Here is a 23,853-nt window from a genome sequence, read left to right on the forward strand (position 1 = left end):
ACGACCCCAGGAAATGCCAGCTGAGGGTGCAAGGAAGCTGCCACCGGTTGGAAGAAGCTTGGTGTTCTGCAAGAACGAAGAGGACTAGGAACTTCCCCTTTGGAAGATGGATGTCGCACGTCGTGAAGAGGCTTGCAGAGGTGTTCCCCGCAGAAAGACCGCAAACAAGCCTTGCTAGCTGCAAGGGTCGCGGTTAGGGTTTTTGGATGCTGCTGTGGCCCAGGAGGGACCAGGATGTCGCCACTTGGAGGAGGAGACAGAGGGGGCGCCCATCAAGTCAGGGAGCCCTCGCAGAAGCTGGAAGCACCTGCAGAAGTACCTGAACAGGCATTCGGAAGAAGAGTGAACTGGAGTCCACGCAAAGTCACAAAAGAGAGTCCCACGACGCCAGAGGACAACTCAGAAGGTTGTGCACTGCAGGTTAGAGTGTTGGGGACCCAGGCTTGGCTATGCACGTAGGAAATCCTGGAAGAGTGCACAGAAGCCGGAGCAGCTGCAAATCACGCGGTACCCAGCAATGCAGTCTAGCGTGGGGAGGCAAGGACTTACCTCCACCAAACTTGGACTGAAGAGTCACTGGACTGTGGGAGTCACTTGGACAGAGTTGCTGAGTTCCAGGGACCACTCTCGTCGTGCTGAGAGAGGACCCAGAGGATCGGTGATGCAGTCTTTTGTTGCCTGCGGTTGCAGGGGGAAAATTCTGTCGACCCACTGGAGATTTCTTCAGAGCTCCTGGTGCAGAGAGGAGGCAGGCTACCCCCAGAGCATGCACCACCTGGAAACAGGTGAGAAAGCCGGCAGGATGAAGCGATACAAGGTGCCTAGTAGTCGTCTTGCTACTTTGTTGTAGTTTTGCAGGCGTCCTCAGCCGTCAGCGGTCGATCCTTTGGCAGAAGGTGAAGAGGGAGATGCAGAGGAACTGTGGTGAGCTCTTGGATTCGTTATCTGAAGAATTCCCCAAAGCAGAGACCCTAAATAGCCAGAAAAGGAGGTTTGGCTACCAAAGAAGGAGGATTGGCTACCAAGAGAGGTAAGAGCCTATCAGAAGGAGCCTCTGACGTCGCCTGCTGGCACTGGCCACTCAGAGCAGTCCAGTGTGCCACAAACACCTCTGTTTCCAAGATGGCAGAGGTCTGGGACACACTGGAGGAGCTCTGGGCACCTACCCTGGGAGGTGCAGGTCAGGGGAGTGGTCACTCCCCTTTCCTTTGTCCAGTTTCGTGCCAGAGCAGGGCTGGGGGATCCCTGAACCGGTGTAGACTGGCATATGCAGAGATGGGCACCATCTGTGCCCATCAAAGCATTTCCAGAGGCTGGGGGAGGCTACTCTTCCCCAGCCTTCACACCTATTTCCAAAGGGAGAGGGTGTTACACCCTCTCTCAGAGGAAATCCTTTGTTCTGCCTTCCTGGGCCAGGGCTGCCTGGACCCCAGGAGGGCAGAAACCTGTCTGAGGGGTTGGCAGCAGCAGCAGCTGCAGTGGACACCCCGGAAAGGCAGTTTCGCAGTACCCGGGCTCTGTGCTAGAGTCCCGGGGGATCATTGAATTGTCCCCCCAATGCCAGAATGGCATTAGGGTGACAATTCCATGATCTTAGACATGTTACATGGCCATGTTCGGAGTTACCATTGTGACGCTGTACATAGGTAGTGAGCTATGTACAATGCACGCGTGTAATGGTGTCCCCGCACTCACAAAGTCCGGGGAATTCGCCCTGAACGCTGTGGGGGCACCTTGGCTAGTGCCAGGGTGCCCACACACTAAGTAACTTTGAACCCAACCTTCATCAGGTGAAAGTTAGACATATAGGTGACTTATAAGTTACTTAAGTGCAGTGGTAAATGGCTGTGAAATAACGTGGATGTTATTTCACTCAGGCTGCACTGGCAGGCCTTTGTAAGAATTGTCAGAGCTCCCTATGGGTGGCAAAAGAAATGCTGCAGCCCATAGGGACCTCCTGGAACCCCAATACCCTAGGTACATCAGTACCATATACTAGGGAATTATATGGGTATACCAGTATGCTAATGTGAATTGGTGAAATTGGTCACTAGCCTGTTAGTGACAAATTTGGAAAGCAGAGAGAGCATAACCACTGAGGTTCTGGTTAGCAGAGCCTCAGTGAGACAGTTAGGCATCACATAGGGAACACATACAGGGCACATACTTATGAGCACTGGGGCCCTGCCTGGCAGGGTCCCAATGACACATAGACTAAAACAATAAACACCTCTATTCTACTAATAAGGGATAACTGGACCTGGCACAGGGTGTAAGTACCACAAGTTACCCACTATAAGCCAGGCCAGCCTCCTACAAGAGGAAAATCCAAACTATCATAGATTGGGTTCCCCCTACAACTCAGACCCAGGTGAGAGCCTTTTTAATCCTCACACGGTACTATAGGAGATTCATAAAGAATTATGGCTCCACAACAGCCCCTCTTAATGATCTCACTAGCAAGAAAATGCCTAAGAAGGTTTTATGGACAGCCAGCTGTCAGAAAGCTTTTGAGGAGCTCAAACAGGCCATGTGCTCTGCACCCGTCCTAAAAAGCCCTTGTTACTCCAAGAAATTCATTGTTCAAACTGATGCATCTGAATTAGGGGTAGGGGCAGTACTATCACTACTGAATTCTGAGGGCCAGGATCAAACATTTGCTTTTATCAGCAGAAGGTTGACCCCTAGAGAAAAGCGTTGGTCTGCCATAGAGAGGGGGGCCTTTGCTGTGGTCTGGGCACTGATAAAGTTGAGGCCATACCTGTTTGGCACTCACTTTAATGTTCAGACAGACCACAAACCTCTACTTTGGCTAAAACAAATGAAAGGTGAAAACCCTAAATTGTTGAGGTGGTCCATATCCCTACAGGGAATGGACTATACAGTGGAACATAGACCTGGGAGTACCCACTCCAATGCAGATGGACTCTCCAGATATTTCCACTTCGACGATGAAGACTCATCTGGGCAAGGTTAGCCTTATTTTCCTTTGTTTGGGGGTGTTGTGTAGGAAAGTACCATCTTGCCTGGCATGTTACCCCCATTTTCACTGTATGAATGTTTGTTTTTGCCCATGTGTCACTGGGATCCTGCCAGGCAGGACCCCAGTGCTCATAATGTATGCCCTGTATGTGTTCCCTGTGTGGTGCCTAACTGTATCACTGAGGCTCTGCTAACCAGAACCTCAGTGTTTATGCTCTCTCTGCTTTCTAAAACTGTCACTGCAGGCTAGTGACTGATTTTACCAATTCAAATTGGCACACTGGTACACCCATATAATTCCCTTGTATATGGTACTTAGGTACCCAGGGTATTGGGGTTCCAGGAGATCCCTATGGGTTGCATCATTTCTTTTGACCACCCATAGGGAGCTCAGACATTTCTTACACAGGACTGCCACTGCAGCCTGAATAAAATAACGTCCCTGTTATTTCACAGCCATTTTTCACTGCACATAAGTAACTTATATGTCATCTATATGTCTAACCCTTACTCGGTGAAGGTTAGGTGCCCAGTTACTTAGTGTGTGGGCACCCTGGCACTAGCCAAGTTTCCCCCACATTGTTCAGGGCAAATTCTCCAAACTTTGTGAGAGCTCCTCCATTGTGTCCCAGACCTCTGCCATCTTGGATTCAGAGGTGTTGGGGCACAATGGACTGCTCTGAGTGGCCAGTGCCAGCAGGTGACGTCAGAGACTCCTCCTGATACGTGCTTACCTCTTTCAGTAGCCAACACTCCTTTCTTAGTAGCCAAACCTCCTTTTGTGGCTATTTAGGGTCTCCCATAGTCCAGTGGCCCTTCTGTCCAAAGTTGGTGGAGGTAAGTGTAGGAAAGTACCATCTTGCCTGGCATGTTACCCCCAATTTTCACTGTATATATGTTGTTTTAGTTGTGTGTGTCACTGGGACCCTGTCACCCAGGGCCCCAGTGCTCATAAGTGTGCCTGAATGTGTTACCTGTGTAGTGACTAACTGTCTCACTGAGGCTCTGCTAATCAGAACCTCAGTGGTTATGCTCTTTCATTTCTTTCAAATTGTCACTAACAGGCTAGTGACCAATTTTACCAATTTACATTGGCTTACTGGAACACCCTTATAATTCCCTAGTATATGGTACTGAGGTACCCAGGGTATTGGGGTTCCAGGAGATCCCTATGGGCTGCAGCATTTCTTTTGCCACCCATAGGGAGCTCTGACAATTCTTACACAGGCCTGCCACTGCAGCCTGAGTGAAATAACGTCTACGTTATTTCACAGCCATTTTACACTGCACTTAAGTAACTTATAAGTCACCTATATGTCTAACCTTTACCTGGTAAAGGTTGGGTGCTAAGTTACTTAGTGTGAGGGCACCCTGGCACTAGCCAAAGTGCCCCCACATTGTTCAGGGCCAATTCCCCGGACTTTGTGAGTGCGGGGACACCATTACACGCGTGCACTACATATAGGTCACTACCTATATGTAGCTTCACAATGGTAACTCCGAATATGGCCATGTAATATGTCTATGATCATGGAATTGGCCCCTCTATACCATCCTGGCATAGTTGGCACAATCCCATGATCCCAGTGGTCTGTAGCACAGACCCTGGTACTGCCAAACTGCCTTTCCCGGGGTTTCACTGCAGCTGCTGCTGCTGCTGCTGCCAACCCCTCAGAGAGGCATCGGCCCTCCTGGGGTCCAGCAAGGCCTGGCCCAGGATGGCAGAACAAAGGACTTCCTCTGAGAGAGGGTGTTACACCCTCTCCCTTTGGAAAATGGTGTGAAGGCAGGGGAGGAGTAGCCTCCCCCAGCCTCTGGAAATGCTTTCATGGGCACATTTGGTGCCCATTTCTGCATAAGCCAGTCTACACCGGTTCAGGGACCCCTTAGCCCTGCTCTGGCGCGAAACTGGACAAAGGAAAGGGGAGTGACCACTCCCCTGACCTGTACCTCCCCTGGGAGGTGCCCAGAGCTCCTCCAGTGTGCTCCAGACCTCTGCCATCTTGGAAACAGAGGTGCTGCTGGCACACTGGACTGCTCTGAGTGGCCAGTGCCACCAGGTGACGTCAGAGACTCCTTGTGATAGGCTCCTTCAGGTGTTGCTAGCCTATCCTCTCTCCTAGGTAGCCAAACCCTCTTTTCTGGCTATTTAGGGTCTCTGTCTCTTGGGATTCCTTAGATAACGAATGCAAGAGCTCATCCGAGTTCCTCTGCATCTCTCTCTTCACCTTCTGCCAAGGAATCGACTGCTGACCGCGCTGGAAGCCTGCAAAACTGCAACATAGTAGCTAAGACGACTACTGCAACTCTGTAACGCTGATCCTGCCGCCTTCTCGACTGTTTTCCTGGTGGTGCATGCTGTGGGGGTAGTCTGCCTCCTCTCTGCACTAGAAGCTCCGAAGAAATCTCCTGTGGGTCGACGGAATCGTCCCCCTGCAACCGCAGGCACCAAAAAGCTGCATTACCGGTCCCTTGGGTCTCCTCTCAGCACGACGAGCGAGGTCCCTCGAATCCAGCAACTCTGTCCAAGTGACTCCCACAGTCCAGTGACTCTTCAGTCCAAGTTTGGTGGAGGTAAGTCCTTGCCTCACCTCGCTAGACTGCATTGCTGGGAACCGCGACTTTTGCAGCTACTCTGGCCCCTGTGCACTTCCGGCGGAAATCCTTTGTGCACAGCCAAGCCTGGGTCCACGGCACTCTAACCTGCATTGCATGACTTTCTAAGTTGGTCTCCGGCGACGTGGGACTCCTTTGTGTAACTTCGGGTGAGCACCGTTTCACGCATCCTCGTAGTTCCTGTTTCTGGCACTTCTCCAGGTGCTACCTGCTGCTAAGAGGGCTCCTTGTCTTGCTCGACGTCCCCTCTACCTACTGGTCCAATTTGCGACCTCCTGGTCCCTCCTGGGCCACAGCAGCGTCCAAAAATGCTAACTGCACGATTTGCAGCTAGCAAGGCTTGTTGGCGTTCTTTCGGCGGGAAAACACTTCTGCACGACACTACAAGGCGAGAGGGATCCGTCCTCCAAAAGGGAAGTCTCTAGCCCTTTGCGTTCCTGCAGAAACCCCAGCTTCTTCTGTCCAGTAGAAGCTTCTTTGCACCCGCAGCTGGCATTTCCTGGGCATCTGCCCATCTCCGACTTGCTTGTGACTTTTGGACTTGGTCCCCTTGTTCCACAGGTACCCCAGATTGGAAATCCAGCGTTGTTGCATTGTTGGTTTGTGTCTTTCCTGCCTTATTCCCCTATCACGACTTCTTTGTCCTTTGGGGAACTTTAGTGCACTTTGCACTCACTTTTCAGGGTCTTGGGGTGGGCTATTTTTCTAACCCTCACTATTTTCTAATAGTCCCAGCGACCCTCTACAAGGTCACATAGGTTTGGGGTCCATTCGTGGTTCGCATTCCACTTCTGGAGTATATGGTTTGTGTTGCCCCTATCCCTATGTGTCTCCATTGCATCCTATTGTAACTATACATTGTTTGCACTGTTTTCTAAGACTATTACTGCATATTTTGGTATTGTGTATATATATCTTGTGTATATTTCCTATCCTCTCACTGAGGGTACACTCTGAGATACTTTGGCATATTGTCATAAAAATAAAGTACCTTTATTTTTAGTATAACTGTGTATTGTGTTTTCTTATGATATTGTGCATATGACACTAAGTGGTACTGTAGGAGCTTCACTCGTCTCCTAGTTCAGCCTAAGCTGCTCTGCTAAGCTACCATTATCTATCAGCCTATGCTGCTAGACACCCTATACACTAATAAGGGATAACTGGGCCTGGTGCAAGGTGCAAGTACCCCTAGTTACTCACTACAAGCCAGTCCAGCCTCCTACAGTAAGTCCTTGCCTCCCCACCCCAGACAGCAAACCTGAGTACTGCGTGATTTGCAGCTGCTCCTGGTTCTGTGCACTTTTACAAGGATTCCATTGTGCACAGCCTAGCCTGGGTCCCCAGCACTCCGTCCTGCAGTGCTCAACCCACTGAGTTGGACTCCGGCGTCGTGGGACCCTCCTTTGTGACTCTGAGTCAACCGCTGTCCTCAGATCTTCTAAGTGCCTGCTCCGGTACTTCTGTCGGTGCTGCCTGCTTCTGTGGGGGCTATCTGAGTTGCTGAGCACCCCCTCTGTCTCCACCTCCAAAGGGCGACATCCTGGTCCTTCCTGGTCCCCAGCAGCACCCAAAATCCTCAAGGCGACTCTTACAGCTATCAAGGCTTGTTTGCGGTATTTCTGCCTGGAAACACTTCTGCAACCTCCAGCACGCCGTGGGACATCTTACATCCAAAGGAGAAGTTCCTAGCCCTTTTCGTGTTGCAGAATCTTCGGTTTCTTCCACCCGGAGGCAGCCCTTTTGCAAATTCATCCGGGGTTTTCTGGGCTCCTGCCCCCCCTGGACACTGTCGCGACTATTGGACTTGGTCCCCTTGCTTCGCAGGTCCTCCCGTCCAGGAATCCGTTTTCAGTGCACTGCTGGTGTTTGCTGTTCTTGCAGAATCCCCCAATCACGACTATTGTGCTCTTTTGGGGTAGTAGGTGTACTTTACTCCTACTTTTCAGGGTCTTGGGGTGGGGTATCTTGGACACCCTGACTGTTTTCTTACAGTCACAGCGACCCTCTACAAGCTCCCATGGGTCTGGGGTCCATTTGTGATTCGCATTCCACTTTTGGAGTATATGGTTTGTGTTGCACCTAGACCTGTGTTCACCTATTGCAACCTATTGTAATTCTACACTGTTTCCATTACTTTTCTGACTCTTACTTACCTGTTTTGGGTTTGTGTACATCTAACTTGTGTATATTACTTACCTTCTTACTGAGGGTACTCACTGAGATACTTGTGGCATATTGTCATAAAAATAAAGTACCTTTATTTTTAGTAACTCTGGGCCAGATGTAGGTAGCAAAAAAATTGCGAGTCGGAAATTGCGAGTCTTTGCCACTCGCAATTTCCGACTCGCAAACAGGTATCCAACAAGAAGAAGCGACTTCATTTTGCGACTCGCAAATGAAGTTGCACCGCAGATTGCGAGTCCGCTGTTTGCGAGGTCGCTTTTTGCGACCTCGCTAAAAACGAACACGCAAATTGCGAGTGGGTGTTGCAAATTGCGACTGTGCTGCATATTGCATGCAGGTGCAGCAGAACACTCTGGAAAACACTTCCTGGCTCTTGATGATGACATCACAGCCAGGAAGTTTACAAATACACCTGGGAGGAGGGAGGACCACACCCATTTCCAACTGCTGAACAACCAACAGGAGGAACAGCAGCAACAATGGAGGAATCAGGCAGAAAGAGGAAAATCTAATTTTCTGAAAAGAAACTGGAGGTGCTGACAGAAGAACGCTGCAAGCACCATGATCAACTTTTTGGAAGAGCAGCCCTCAGAGTGCCTGAGGTGGACAAAAGGAGGATTTGGACGGAAATCCAGGAGAAGGTGAATGCAATTGGGGTGAGCCACAGGTGCATAGAAGAACTGAAAAAAAGATGGTATGACCTGCGCTCCAGGACAAAGGAGAGGGTGGCAGAGCGCCTCCGGGAGATGAGGGGCACTGGAGGAGGCCCATCTACCGTCCCACCACCCACACCCATGAGGAACAAGTGCAAGAGACCTTGGAGCCAGAGGCAGTGCCTGGAATAGGAGAGCTGGACACGTCAGCGCCAGGACCATCAACCAGTGAGTACCATGAAACATGCATGTACACCCATATCTGCCATACCCCAACCCACCTAGTACACAGCAGCATGCACAACCAAAATAGCTCTATTTCAGAGTAGCAACCACCAGAATGGTGCATTATGGGCAATGTAGTCCAGTAGGCAGCTGATAGGCAACAGTTTATTAGGAAGCATACAACAGATGATAGTCCCACAGGTCTCCCACAAGACACCACCACCAGCCACACCGTCCAGGGTGCAGAGGTCAGCCACCAGGCAGCACAGGACCCAGGAGCAGCCACCACAGGGACCTGCACCACCCGACCACAGTCCCCTCCAGATGCACCAGTGGCCATAGTGGAGATAGACCCAGCACCCGGTCCCAGCCACAGTGCCAGCCAACAGGACACTGATGCACCACTGCGTCGCAGACGACGTGTCCATGTCCCTGCAGTGTCCCAGGGAGATGTAGGGGACTCCTCCATGTCCGCCGCCGAGGCAGCACTCATCGAAGATCAGCGCCTGCAGACAAGGCAAATGAGACTGATATCAGGGGCCATGCGGCGAATGGAGAGGAATCAGACAACAGGACTGGCACAGGTCCACACAGAGCTTCAAAACCTGAACACTCACGTAGGTGACCTTGCGTTCTCCATCAGGCAACTAGTGATTGAACTTGTTACGGAGAGAGAGAGTGCAAGGCGCCGTGACGCCAACTAATCCACCGTCTAGACCGCATGGCTGCCCCCATCGTCCGCCTGGCTGTGAATACTACAGGGCTGTCACGCCGCACAGTCAGTTTACAGGTCGACATGGGCCACTTTGCCAGCGATGTGGCTCGCGGCCTGGGACGGATAAGCCACGCTGTGGACATGATGGAGGCACGACAGGTGGCTAGGGGCGCAGCAGACACCCCACAAGACAGTGAGGAGGGCTCTACTATCAGTAGTGCATCTGCCACAGACACCAGGGTCTTGTGTAGTGGCAGTGCACGGCAGAGATCTGCAGACGGTCCAGGCACCAGCCATGCTGGGCGTCCCAGGCGTAGGATGTGAGCTACGCACTTACAAACATTTGAGGCACATGAGGTTAATGTGTCCTCATAGCAGGTGGACTTTTACAGCCCCTGATCAATAGTTCATTTCTATAGTTTTTTGGTTCACTTCATTAAAGTTCTTGTTTGTTCCACTTCACACCTGGGCTCTTTGTGTGTGACATTCGTGTGTGTGGTGACAGGCAGCACATACCTTCCAAAGTATTGGTTTGCAATGTGGTCCTGTCTCTGTCTGCCTTGATTTGCAATGCTTCTATCCCCATGATGGCGATGCAGTAGCTCTTGCTCGTCATCCTCCGAATCTGGGTCTTCAGGGGTGAGCCCACGTCTGGTGGCAATGTTGTGCAGTATAGCGCATGCGCCAACGATATTGAATGCTGTTATTGGGGCATACTGGAGGGCACCTCCACTTCTGTGGAGGCATCTGAATCTTGCCTTCAACATTCCAAAGGTCCTCTCTATAACATTTCGGGTCCTCCTATGTGCACTGTTGTATCGCCTCTCTGTCTCATTGCTGGGTGTTAAGTACGGGGTAAGTATCCATGGTCGTAGTGCATATGCACTGTCACCTGTTTGGCAAAAATGAACAATGTTAGCTGGGCATGGATGGGTTCCACATTGACCTGTGTGTATGTCTGCAAGGTGTATTCAGCTATACCTAGGAGATATCCGTCTCCAAACTCCCCACGTTCTAGGCGTTGGTGTATCCCACTGTGCCTGAAAATGTAAGAGTCATGTGTACTCCCTGGAAATTTGGCTGCCATGTCAGTGATGACATAATGGGTGTCACATACCACCTGGATGTTCATTGAGTGGGTACACTTCCGGTTGCGGAACAGATATTCCAGATTTGCAGGAGGGCATATTTGTATATGTGTCCCATCTACACACCCTATTACATGTGGGAAGTTGGCAATCCTGTAGAATTCCAACTTGGTGCTGTTGATTTCTGCCTCATTCCTGGGTAGATATATGAATCTGGACATGTGTGTGAGTATGGCATCTAGGAATGCTCTGAAGAACCGTGAGAGTGCATTTTGAGATACCCCACCTGCCACTGCAATGACCCCCTGATAGCTACCCGAGGCCAAGAGGTGCAGTGAGCATAGCACTTGCACATGTGTGGGGATGGCGCTGCCGCGCACAGTCTGGCGTTGAAGCTGCGGATTGAGTAGATCTATTAATTCTAATATTGCTGCACTGCTGAGTCTGTATTTATCATAGATCTCCTCCTCAGTTTGTTGGAAAAGTGTCTGTCTGGTTCTGTATTTCTTCTCCTGTCTCTGGCTCCTCCTCCTCATCTGCTGTGCAGCGTGGGCTCTCCTCCTCCTTGCTAGCACATATATCTCCGCCATCTTGAGTAACCCAGGTGCCTTCTGGGTCTCCTTTTATACTTTGGTTATGGTTACCACCTGCTCTGAGTTAGTGGTAAATTGGAAGGGCACAATGGGCTTTTTGCGACTAGTCGCAATTTGCGAGTGGCTATTTCATATGGTTTGCGACTCGCAAATTGCGACTTCCTATTTGCGGGTCGCACAATGGGGTCGCAATTTTTGCGAGTCGTAATGGCTTGCGGCGCAATTTGCGATTCGGAAATGGGGTTTTTGCATCCCATTTCCGATTTTGCGGGGTCGCAAATTGCGATTCGGGCCATTTGCGACTCGCAAAATTTTGCTACATCTGACCCTCTGTGTATTGTGTTTTCTTATGATATTGTGCATATGATATAAGTGGTATAGTAGGAGCTTTGTATGTCTCCTAGTTCGGTCTAAGCTTCTTTGCCATAGCTACCTTCTATCAGCCTAAGCTGCTAGAAACACCTCTATTCTACTAATAAGGGATAACTGGACCTGGCACAGAGTGTAAGTACCTTTGGTACCCACTACAGGCCAGGGCAGCCTCCTACACAGAGCGTCAGTGATACAGTTAGGCACCACACAGGGAACACATACTATGAGCACTGGGGTCCTGCCTGGCAGGATCCCAGTGAAACAAGTCCTAAAACATACATACAGTGAAATATGGGGGTAAAATGCCAGGCAAGAAGGTACTTTCCTACAGTGACACAGTTCCAAAAATATCTTAGATCAATACTCCTTCTGGAGGTAAGTATTATACACAATATATACACTAGGCACCACAATTAGACAAGTAAATAGTCATAGAACAATGCAAGCAGTAGGAAATCCTATAGAATGCAATGGGCGAAAATAGGACTAGGATCAACACAAACCATATAATGAAAAAGTGGAATGTGAATCACAAATTACCCCCTAGACAAGTGTAGTGTGTGCAGAATCACTGGGAGAGTAAGAATAGAGTAAAGGTAAGTAAATTACCCCACCCCAGAGCCCAGAAAAGCAGGAGTAAAGTACTGAAAGTTTCCTTAGGACACACTACACCTCGTTTTTGGGATTTTGCAGCAGCCAACCAAGTCTGCAAAGAACAACTGCTGGATTATTGGACCTGAAGACCTGCAAAGGAATGGGACCAATTACAGAAGTCGAAAGAAGTTCCAGGAAGGACTGGAGCCCCTGCCAACCCAGAAGAGGCTGCAAAAGAAGAGTCCCCTGTTAGTTGAAGACTGCAGAAATGCACACTAGGAAGATGCCAGCGGGTTTGTGCATGATGCAAAAGATTTCCCATGGCGTGAAGATCGTTGCAGACGAGATATCGTGTTGGAAGGTGCAAAAAAGCCTTGGATATGGCAAAAGTGTGTTTTTCATCAAAATGGTGCTGGATGGACCCATGAGGGACCTGGGGGCCTCAACTCTGTGTGATGAAGAAGAGGGGGATCCCAGCACTTTAGAGAGCCCTCAGGATGCCAGCCAGCACCACCAGAAGCTGCAGGATCCAGGTTCAAAGGAGGTGCAAGACGCGGTTGATGCAGCGCAACAAAAGAAGGTCCCACGCTGCCGGAGAACAACTCAGCGAGTTGAGCATTGCAGGGTGGAGTGCTGAGGAACTGAGCCAGGCTGTCAACGAAGGAATTTTGCAAAGAGTGCACAGAGGCCTCAGGAGGCAAAGAAGACACAAAACACAGGGGTACAGTCGTTCTTGGGGAAGTTCTTACCTCCTCCACATTGCGTCAGCAGGACCTCAGGACAGTCTATGTCGAAGATGTCCACCCCCTGTGTCCTTGGGAGCACGCTCGTCGCCGTGAGAGGAGTCCCAGGGTACTAGTCGTCACCTGGGAAGGTGCCTGTTTGGAGAAGAGGAGTGACTCCGTCACTCCACGGGAGATTTCTCCGGTCCTTCTGGTGCAGGATGAAGACAGGGAGTCCCCAGAGCATGCACACCGTGGAGACTGTTGCAGTTGCTGACTTGGAGCTGAGGTTGCTGAAGAAAAGTGTCCCTTGTAGACACTTTGTTGCAGTTATAACGTTTCTTGGCGCAGGCTACACTTGATCCGAGGTCATAGGATGCTGAAGTTGTTGCAGAGGATTGCTGAAGGAAACTTGCAAGCAGAATCTGAAGAGAACCCACAGGAGAGACCCTAAATAGCCCTGAGAGGGGCATTGGCTACCTTATCAGGTATGGACCTATCAGGAGGGGTTTCTGACGTCACCTGCTGGCACTGGCCACTCAGCGCCCTCCAGAGTGCCCCCACACCTTGCAAAGCAAGATGGTTGAAGTCTGGGATACACTGGAGGAGGTCTGGGCACCACCCCTGGGTCACTCCCCTTTCCTTTGTCCAGTTGCCCGCCAGAGCAGGGTAGAAGGGGTCCCTGAACTGGTGTAGACCGGTTTATGCAAGGAGGGCACCATCTGTGCCTTTCAAAGCATTTACAGAGGCTGGGGGAGGCTACCCCTCCTCAGCCTGTAACACCTATTTCCAAAGGGAGAGGGTGTAACACCCTGCTCTCAGAGGAAATGCTTTGTTCTGCCTTCCTGGTTATGTGTGCAGTGTTGTGCATACTCTTATGGTATATTATGTGTCATGTTACAGCCCTGAAGAAGTCCTATGTGGAAGGACGAAATGCGTTGGCTGTTGTTACTACAAATTCTATGTGTTGTTGAGAACAAGTGGAAGAAAATAAAGAAAAGATTCATCACATCTTTACTATATACAAAAGACTGGACATTTCTGTATTTTTACAACTTGGAAAAGTGGTGCACGACCATAGTGTTTTTTGTATGTTTTTTCCCCTTTTTTCTTAAAAAGGCTTACACCTTAGCAGTAGGTGTTTTGGTCGAGGTGCACACGGGGAACAATTCAATATATACTTTTTGCTCACTTGGGAACACACAGGGATATATGCGTCCTGTATGAGCCTGCTGCCTTTGTTTGTTTGGAGATTAAGTTAACAAGGCTCTTACGCACTTCCCTTTTCCAGTTAAATTATAACAGAATTACATCAATATGTCACGTTTTAGAGATAATCGAGAGTAACTGGCAAGGGACCTATTTTCGAATCAGTTGAGTCACAATGCTACAAATGCACAGGTACAGGGTACTGATATTTTAAGGTTGAAATTTCAAAAATTGGAAAGATTAAGGAAACTGGAAATGGCGAGATGGTGGGATGGGATAACTCTACAGAAATACCTTGAGAATGGTAAAATCCCCAGGGGACTTAGAATTCTTATTTTTCCAACATATGAGCATTTGGATGATGATGCACTTAGAGAATGGGAGGACAACCTACAAAATGCATCATTTGTGATGATGCGCATACTAATAAAACACACATATAAGAAGGTTTGTAAACTGCAGGTGGATATAGATCAAGTGGAAAAGGAAATCAAGAGTGTTCCTCAAAAAGATCTGACTAAGAAGAATTATGAGATCCTAGATAAAGTATTGGATGACTGTCAAATCTATCTACGGGACAAAAAATTACATAGGGTCAAACGGGATGACTTGGATTACAAACTAGGCAGAGTGTATACATTTGCCCATAAATACGATAATGTCAAGGTGCAAGACACACGAAAAAGAGGTGGTGAGAACTTAAGTGACACACTGATCTCTCCAATGGAAGCTCTGTTACCTCATTGGATAGGGTAACATCAAATGAAATAGGTTCATCCAAATCTGTCCCACCAAGCTCCTCTAATTTTTTTAGTGGAAATGGAAAGGTTAAGATTAGGAACAAAATTGATCAGAAAAGAAGACCAGAAGGGGTGGGAAACGATGGAAACAGAGGACCTGAAAAACAGGGGGTACAAACGCGTTCCAAGAGGAACTAGCTTCCACAAAATCATATGAAGAAATGACTAATGGGGGTGACCTGGTTATTGAAATTTGTCTGATCGTCCTCTCAATAAAGCAGAGTCTGATGTACTGAGCAAAGGTCTGATCCAGTCAATGTTTTTATAGACCTGTTCAAATTTACACGCCAGCTCAAATTGAAGGACTATTTTAATTCCTTACAAGGAATGACTACCTCTAGGGCATTGCCAGACAATACATCTACTGAGGACGTACAGGTATCCACACAACTTGTTTCAGATTTATATGATTTACAACTTATGATGTCCTTGCAAGATGACAATGAATTAGAAATTGATGACCTAAGAGCACATCTAGGTATTAGGGAAGACTTGGAGATAAACAGTAGATTAAAATTATGCTCCAAATTCATACCCGCCAGAACCCATCACATCAACCTTTTTACTGACAAGGTAACGAAAGACCTACATAATTGCTTTGATAGGAGGACCGATAAGTGGCACAAGGGTGGCAACTTATCCGATTTGGAGAGAAAGGCACTTGCCCCTTTAAGATCAGACCAATCAATTGTGATCTGAGAGGCAGATAAAGGAGGAAATGTGGGCATAATGAATAAAGTTGAATACTTTGGAGAAATAGAAAGACAATTGGACGATTTTACCTGTTATACAAACATCACAGATAATCCAATACACAGGTTGGCTGATTTTATTAACATGAAATTTACAGGTTGGCATGAATCTGGTCTCATCAAATGGTGATGAATATAAATATTTGTTTGTCAAAAGTCCCCGGTACCCCTGTATCTATATTCTTCCAAAAATACATAAAGTAGGAGATTTCCCGCTGGGCAGGCCTATGATATCAGGTATTGCCTCTCCCACTGTAGGAAAAGAATCAACGTACTCTGACAATCTTTCAAAGGTTTTTATGCAACCTACATTCTTTTATACAGGACAGCAAGGACATCCTTAATAACTTTGAGGACTTTCCATTGTCAGATGAACTTAAGTTTGTTACAATGGACGTCACCAGCTTGTATACTTGTATCCATAAGCAGTTTGGAATTCAAGCCATTATGTCTTTTTTTAACACAAGAACAGCTGATCATTATGAACACAGTCAGATGATTATTGAGATGATTGACATTATCCTGTCAAAGAACTATTTCCTACACAGTGGCAGGTGGTTCCAACAGATCCAAGGCACTGCGATGGGTTCAAAATTTGCTCCATTGTATGCATGCCTTTTTTGGGGCTGGTACGAAAGGCAACATGCATGGGGTAGATATGCCTCCCCCTGGACAGAATATATTGTGTTTTGGGGAAGGTATATAGATGACATAATTTTACTATGGAATGGGATGGTAGAACAGTTGACCTCATATCATGCTTTTCTTAATGATAATCCCTACAATGTTAAACTAAGCATGCAGCACAATAAAGACAAAATAGACTTTTTGGATATCCGGTTTTCCGTGGCCGACAATAGAATACAAAGTGCTTTATTTAGAAAATCAACAGCTTGTAACAGCATTCTACATGCAACAAGTGCTCACCCTAAATCAGTCATTCATAATATCCCCTTTGGTGAAATGGTATGTGTAAGACGTAACTGCAGCACTGTTGAAAGTTTGACACAAATTGAAAACACTAAACAGAGATTTATCAAAAGGGGATACGATAGAAAAATTCTGTTAAATGCAGAAAAACGAATTATGAAAATGCCTATGAAAGATACCTCGTACGTGAAGCCTCAGAGTGATAAAAAAAAAATAGCCTGACTGGGTGGCGTTTGTAACTCAATACCCTGTCTTGAGTCAAGATATCTTTAAGATCTTAAAACTGCACTGGCACTTACTTGTGGATACACCAGGACTAAAAGGGTGTATATCAAAATCTCCTAAGGTAACCTACCGTAGAGGTATGACATTACGAGATCAACTATGTCCAAGCTACATCACTATGGCTTTTAATGAAACATGGCTTCCCACCAAACCAAAAGGATTTTATGTTTGTCATGAGTGTAACATGTGCACGTTGGGTTTAGACAAATCAAAAGACTTTTGTTCTAACACCACTAGAAAGTACACAATAAAACATTTCATTAACTGCAAGACAAAATATGTGATCTATATTTTGGGTTGCACTTGCAACAAAATCTATGTGGGGAGCACAGTAAGGCCCCTAAAATTAAGAATACTGGAGCATGTACGTGCAATATAAAATCAAGACAGTAGGTACCCACTAACATCCCACGTGATGCTATCTCATGCTGATAATGCGTGTATCTGGTTTCAGGGGGTGGACTATGTGCCACCTCACCAAAGAGGAGGAAATAGGGAACAGATTCTACACCAGAAAGAGGCAGCATGGATTTGCCACCTGCAAGCGGTTGAACTTGGTCATAATACTGATAATGAATTTCACTACTGTTTGCAATTGGACTTTATTGTTTGTGCACATACATGGGGCCATTTTGACTAAGTAGCGATAATTCATGATGACTAGCATGTTCTTTGGTTTTTGCTCTTAGATTTTTTGTAATCGTTTTTTATTTCTTTATATGGCAATACCTTAGGACATATATGATGTTTTTTTCTGTATGATCGTTTTTGAAAATCGAATATTTTTTTTGCGCACTCCAAGATGCCCGCCACTGAATACACAAGCTTTATTCGGCCAGCAGACCATCAAAGCAATACAAAACAAAGTAAATAATCATCATAAATAGAACAATACAAATCTACCATAAACCAAATTTACGGAAGAGAGTAAAATCCATTATGCCCGAGCTAAAACCAGTTAAAATCATTATAGATAAAAGTTACGTATATGCCGTGCCTCTACTAAAAACTTGCTTACAGCATAAATTAACACACTTGAATTGTGACTTTTTAGAATCCTCAAAGCTGAAGCACATTTTCTTAACTTCAATTCCCGACAAATGTCACTGATCCATTTAGACCTTGGAGTTAAATAAGCAGGACAGAAAAACATAAAATGCTCTACCGTTTCCAGGGAATTACCACACACAGGACAAGTATCAGACGTTAAATTGGATCCCCATCTGCTCATCAGGGCCATTAATGGTAATGTTCCGAAGCGGAATCTGGCATACAGTCCTTTGCCTAATAGGTCAGGTATTATATCTAGATATAATTCAAATTCCGGGTACCATTTAAAATCAATGAAAAGATTAGTTAAACGACCACTAGATTTGCGGGCAATATAATTATTCCGTACATAAAGTATTGAAGGGAGCCTACTGGTCTTAACATGGGATTTCTCAAGTTGATAAGGGTTCTCCCATAAATCTCTCAGTCCCAATGTACAAAGCCAGCTGGATACATGTTTGATCCATGGGATAGAGGTAGAATTCGTACATTTTAGCAATTCTAGAAGTGAGGACTTACAATATATACGACCAATTCGGGGACTATCCATAGCCTCACCCAATACAACAAAGGTCAAAGAATAATTAGATCAGCCATTCGTTTTAACCCTAAGTCTAAAAATAAAGGGATTAATGGGGTGCTGATGGGGCATGCACATAAAGCCCGAGCAAAGCTATTCTCAATTTTAGTTATTCTACTGCTATCTGACATGCCCCAAATCTCTGCACCATAGGCAGCAGCACCCTGCGCCTTAGCCACATAGATCTTTATTGCTGGGGATACAGCTTTGGCAATCGTGCTCCTATAAAGGCGCAATATGGATGCTGCCCGATGTTGCAAAAGCCCGGCACTCTTGCTAACCTGTTCCTCCCAATGAAGTAAATCTGTGAGCCTCACACCCAGGTAATCGATGGATCTAACCTGGTCCAAAATAACACCATCTAGCCTTATAGTGCATTTCTTCCGAGGTCCGGAGCGGAGCACCATCAGTTTAGTTTTCTTCAGGTTCAGCTCTAGGCCAGAATTCCAACAGAATGAATTACATTTGTCCACAAGAATTTGTAAACCCATAGGGGTTTTTGAAATAACTAAGGAATCATCCGCAAAAAGGAGAATAGGAATTTTCTGATTAACTAAAATGGGAGCATCATTTTGACATGCCCTTAATTCTTGCACCACCTCATTAATATATAGGGAGAACAAGAGTGGTGCTAACACACATCCCTGTCGGACGCCTCTTTTAATAGGGAATTTATTAGTCAACTCACCTTGTTTGCCCCACCTCACTTGCGCATATGTGTCTTCATGCATGCGTTTCAATAGGAAAATTGTATGGGCTGGTATCCCTATTTTATATAGCACTTCCCAAAGCTTTTCTCTTGGGACCAAATTAAAGGCGGAACGCAAGTCAACAAAGGCAACATATAAGGGCTGCTTTGCCAGAACTACATATTTCCAATGTAACACAGCCAACCTAAAGGCCTGGTCTACCGTACTTATTATAGGCCGGAACCCCGCCTGTAACGGTGAAAGAATCTGCTGTTCCGTAACCCAGCTTGATAGTCTACCTAGAAGCTGTTTGGCGAAGATTTTTTGCAGATTGTCAATTAAACTAACCGGTCTATAGTTGGATGGGAGATTTGGGTTACCCTTTTTGTAAATGGGGATAATTTCGGCACCCTTCCACGTCTCGGGAATCTGCCCTCCTTTTATGATTTTATTTGACAATAAGTTGATATACCAGGTCCATATAAGTGGCTCAGATTTATATAGATCGCCTGGGATTTTATCTGTTCCTGGGGCTTTACCAGATTTCAAAGAATTAATAGCATCAGCAGTTTCTTCTAAGGAGAAACAAGTGTAACTCTCAGGGTCATTTGGTAAAGTGAGGGGGTCTAAACCCACATTATCACAATCAAAGGCCACAGAGGAGGTAGTTTCCTCATAAAGAAGAGAGAAATGCTCCACCCAACATTCAGGTTGAATATGATTCCTTAGATTAGATCTACCCCCTCTCTCATGTTTAGTCAACAATTCCCAGAAAAGCTTGTTATTATTTGTTTTTGAAGCATCCAACAACTCCTGCCAAATAGAGTCTTCCCAAGATGTCTTTGAATGTAAAATTGTCTTTTTGTACATACATCTTGCTTGTTTGATCACCCCCGGAGTCCCAACCTTAATGGCCTTTTTTAGACCTGACTTGGCCCTCATACATGTATAGTTAAACCATCTACTGTTGTTCAGAGCCCTGCCTCGCGGGCTTGCCTTGACCTTTTTGTAAAAAATACTTTGAAGTTTAACCATCATGTCTGCATGAATACCAAGAAGTGGAATAGCCTCAGGATCAGACTCTTCATAGGCTGACAAGTTATCAGAAAACATTAGGTAAATCTTGCGTAACAAGTAAGGGTTCGACATCACTTTTGGCCACCCTAACTTTGAATAAGCATTGTTAAAAATATGGGGAGGGACTGTTGGGAATTGCATGTTCGAGGTTCTACCAAAGATATTCCCAGAGAGGGTGAGTAACAGGGGATAATGATCACTCTCACACCTGGAATCCACCCTCATATCCCACAATAGCAGCCAAAGTCGCACGTCCACTAGAAAATCATCGATAACACTAGTCAGAGAACCTCGTTGGAATGTAGGAGCAAGGTTTAAGTCAGAAGGAGTACGCCCATTACAAGCCCTAAGGCCAAATTTTAAACATAGTGAGGCTAGCTGAGCTGCAACACGAGAACGTGGGCAGGGGCTATCACCATTCAATTGTGCAATCCCCCATAATTCATCCTCCTCCATGGTTAAATTACTAAAGAACTCAGAGGGTTCGAAGGTACAATTTACATCCCCAGCAATAATTAAATAAGAGAGTTTGTATAGTGTCTAAAAAAATCTGTAAGTAGAGTTAAAATATGTGATTCTGATCCACGTGAGACTGATCGTGCGTATACATTAATAAGAATTATGTTAAAATTCTGCTGGAAAGAGATTTGTAAGCCCATCAGATCTGGACAATCAAATTTTAAAACCTTATAATCACATTGCAGTTATAAATTTAAAAGAATTAAAAGTCCCCCTTTTGCTCGAACTGTTGCTTTCTCAGATGGTTGTGCAGGGACATTAAAGGAAAGGAACCCATCTATACTAGTTCGACCCTCAACCCATGTTTCTTGGAAAAGACACACATCTTGGGACTTTATGTAAGTAGCCCAATCGATATCGTCCAGTTTCCTGGCAAGGCCAGCAAGATTCCAAGTCATTATGGATAAACCAATAGTATCTGTTTTAGTATCATAGGTTGTGGGAAAAACATCCTTGTAGTTCAACTCATCAATGGTCTTGTCCAATCTAATTATTTGAGCTTCCTCTAAAATGTCCCTATTAAGGGCTTCCTGGGCAGATGACAGTCATACAGAACCATGAAGCATAAGTTCACCTTCCTCCCGGGAGTCTCTCCTATTAGCATGGGCATTATGACCAGACACAAGGGCCTGTTTTAAATCCACTAGTTTGGGAACTAACATAATGCCTTCTCCTTTTAGCCCCTTGAACTGGCGCATACGTGCAACAAAGTTGATGAGTTGGTCTGCCATGATTTTGTCCAAAAACACAATTGCAATTACTTCAAAGTTTGACCCAGAGGGACTCCATCTTTCGGTTGTTCGGATGTCCGAGCGTATAACTGAAAGGCATTCCTGTCGATGATGCAACCAATGGATAACCTTATTAAGCCTAGACTCTTGGTCCTCAGCAGACCTGTATGACAGCTTTGGAACATTAGTTAAGAAAAGAGTATTGCCTCCATACCTAGAGCCTATGCTTGATAGAGGGATGTCTAAGGCGCTATGAGCTCTTTGGGAGGGAATGATGCAGGTTGAGCCCTTAATCAGAGAGTTGATAGGATGTCATGGTATTATGCCTCGTAGTAAGATGACGATTCGGTGGAGCAAGGGAGCTGCCGACAGTGTCAACACCGCTCACCGCCATAGTTCCACCAGAAATGGAACTATTGCACCCTATATATTTACTTTTAGGATTGGCTGTATAGGGATTTAAATTAGCCTCTGTGGCACCCAAATAGAACCCAGAGCTTTGAGAATAGTCGGTAGGCCCCTTGCACACATTGATATTGGATGAAAGTAGTTCGGCCGCCACAATTCCACCTTCCTCAACTGTCTCTAGCTTTTGGCACTTACATCTCGGTTGCTGGACCATTTTCCCCTGTAGGAGTTTAGTTAACTGCAATACTGGATTCCTAACTTCTTCTACTCTATGAAGAATTAGAGGCAAGGTAACTTTACTAGCAGATGGTTCAGAGCACGTAACAGTAATAGGGGGGGAGATGGCAGACTCAATATCTGTCTTGGCCAAAAGGAGGTCATGGGTCTCAGTCAAATCGCCCTCCTCAGTCAAGAGCTCAAAGCGATTTCTGCTTAGGGACAAGCCTTATCTCAGGACTCAAAGGTAGGGGAATACGTTCTATTTCCTCTGCATGAGCTGCCCCCTGGGTGTGTGGAGAATTGGAGGTGCTACTATAAGCCGCCATACCCTGCTGAATCGAGGGAATAGTGGCATTAACAATGGGCAGTTTTCCTGCGCATCGGTTGGTTCCCCAGAGACAACTATTTGGCTCTTCTTCTTATTAAAAAACTACTGGATCCTTTTGGGATGGAGTGATGGCTTCCTCTGGGGCAAGGTTTCGCGAGTACCTAATTCACTATTAAGTATGGCCTCCACCTCCTCAAATAATAGATCAACCTCGTCAAGTGATTTCGGGCCACCATGTACGGACTTATTAGTTTCCTAGGACGCTTTTTCTGTTTTTTTATATCATCCAGTAGTGCTGGCGGGTCAACAGCTTTCCTTTTCCCCATAGTTTAAAATATTTAAAAAAACTAAAAGGAAAATAATAGTCTTACTTGAGAGCTCCCGTTGAGAGGTCTGTCCTGTCCCGGTCTCAATCAGGCAATGACGGGAGAGGGCGGGTCCGTTTTCTACAAAACAGAGCCACTCAAGTTAAACTGTGCAATTTTCTTGAATGTCAACTAGACTCTTTACTGCAGACGAAAGAGGGTGGCTTCGCCCGGGCACCGCCCGCGCGCATCCCGCGAGCGGGAGCGCAAGCAGGGAATTTAAAGGGCTCCTGCCCTAATTACACAGGTGCTGGTCTCTCCTGCGGCCCCCGGCTGGCGTTGTGCGCTTGTGATGGCCGCCACATTTATATCCTCTTGTGATATGGTATGTTTAAGATTGAACAGTAACAACTTTATGAATCTGGATGGCCCGCAATATGTTTTTTGCAGTGGATTACTCTCTGTACTTGTATTTAATTTGAACGGACGTTGCAGGAAGTTGATTATCGGCATGCGATGAGCTATCTGCTATCTTTACAAAGATGGCCTCCGCTATTACTATTCATTTCCGATGCGGTTTGCACATCAGACATTCGGGCCACACTTCCGGATCAGGACGGATCACTGACCAAGCATTTGTACCCGAGTACACCGGATCCGGCGGGTTTTTTAAAACCGCGTCGCTCCCCTGGTGCTTGCCTTACTTTTTATATACCGCGCTGCCACACACGTGGACACCTGTGAAATTCGTCTACCTTATGGATAATATCGACCCTGAAGCCCTTACAAGGTACTTTTTGGACGGGTGTTTTTTCGGCTGCTACGCTTTTATAGATTACTAACTTGCTCTTAATACTGCTTACATGATTGAATTTGTTTGTGCTGATATTTGCTGTTTTTGATAATCACATTGGGCTTAATGAATCATTGTGATTTTATAATATAACGCAGTAAGAAAATCCTTTTTTTGATCAAATTACCTCAGATTCAGCTTGACATCTCATTTTAGGTTGGATTATCTATGTTTTTGAATATTTGAGAACGATTAGATTGTAATTTTGGAGTTATATTTTGGTACCAACATGGTTTGAGTACTTTATAAATCGTCAAGTATGGGGTTTGTTTTCTTCATACTAGATTTGTCAAGACAGATTTCAAGGTTATGAGGACATAGACAAACAAGCAACCGGTCAGAAAACAAATTAGGTATTTCCAGTTGTGGGA

The 23,853-nt window shown here is 46.2% G+C and overlaps 1 long non-coding RNA gene across 1 annotated transcript; it reads right to left on the bottom strand.

Annotated features, from left to right (window-relative positions):
• Nucleotides 1-8,847: 8,847 nt before the first annotated feature.
• LOC138304135 (uncharacterized) lies at nucleotides 8,848-23,045 on the bottom strand. The gene is made up of 3 exons (XR_011205504.1): nucleotides 22,696-23,045; nucleotides 9,895-10,270; nucleotides 8,848-9,169 (listed from the first exon to the last, which is right to left on the bottom strand). It is a non-coding gene; the product is annotated as an uncharacterized lncRNA (long non-coding RNA).
• Between the last annotated feature and the right edge of the window lie 808 nt (nucleotides 23,046-23,853).

The sequence above is a fragment of the Pleurodeles waltl genome, chromosome 7 (genome assembly GCF_031143425.1).
Source record: "Pleurodeles waltl isolate 20211129_DDA chromosome 7, aPleWal1.hap1.20221129, whole genome shotgun sequence".
NCBI lineage: Eukaryota > Metazoa > Chordata > Amphibia > Caudata > Salamandridae > Pleurodeles > Pleurodeles waltl.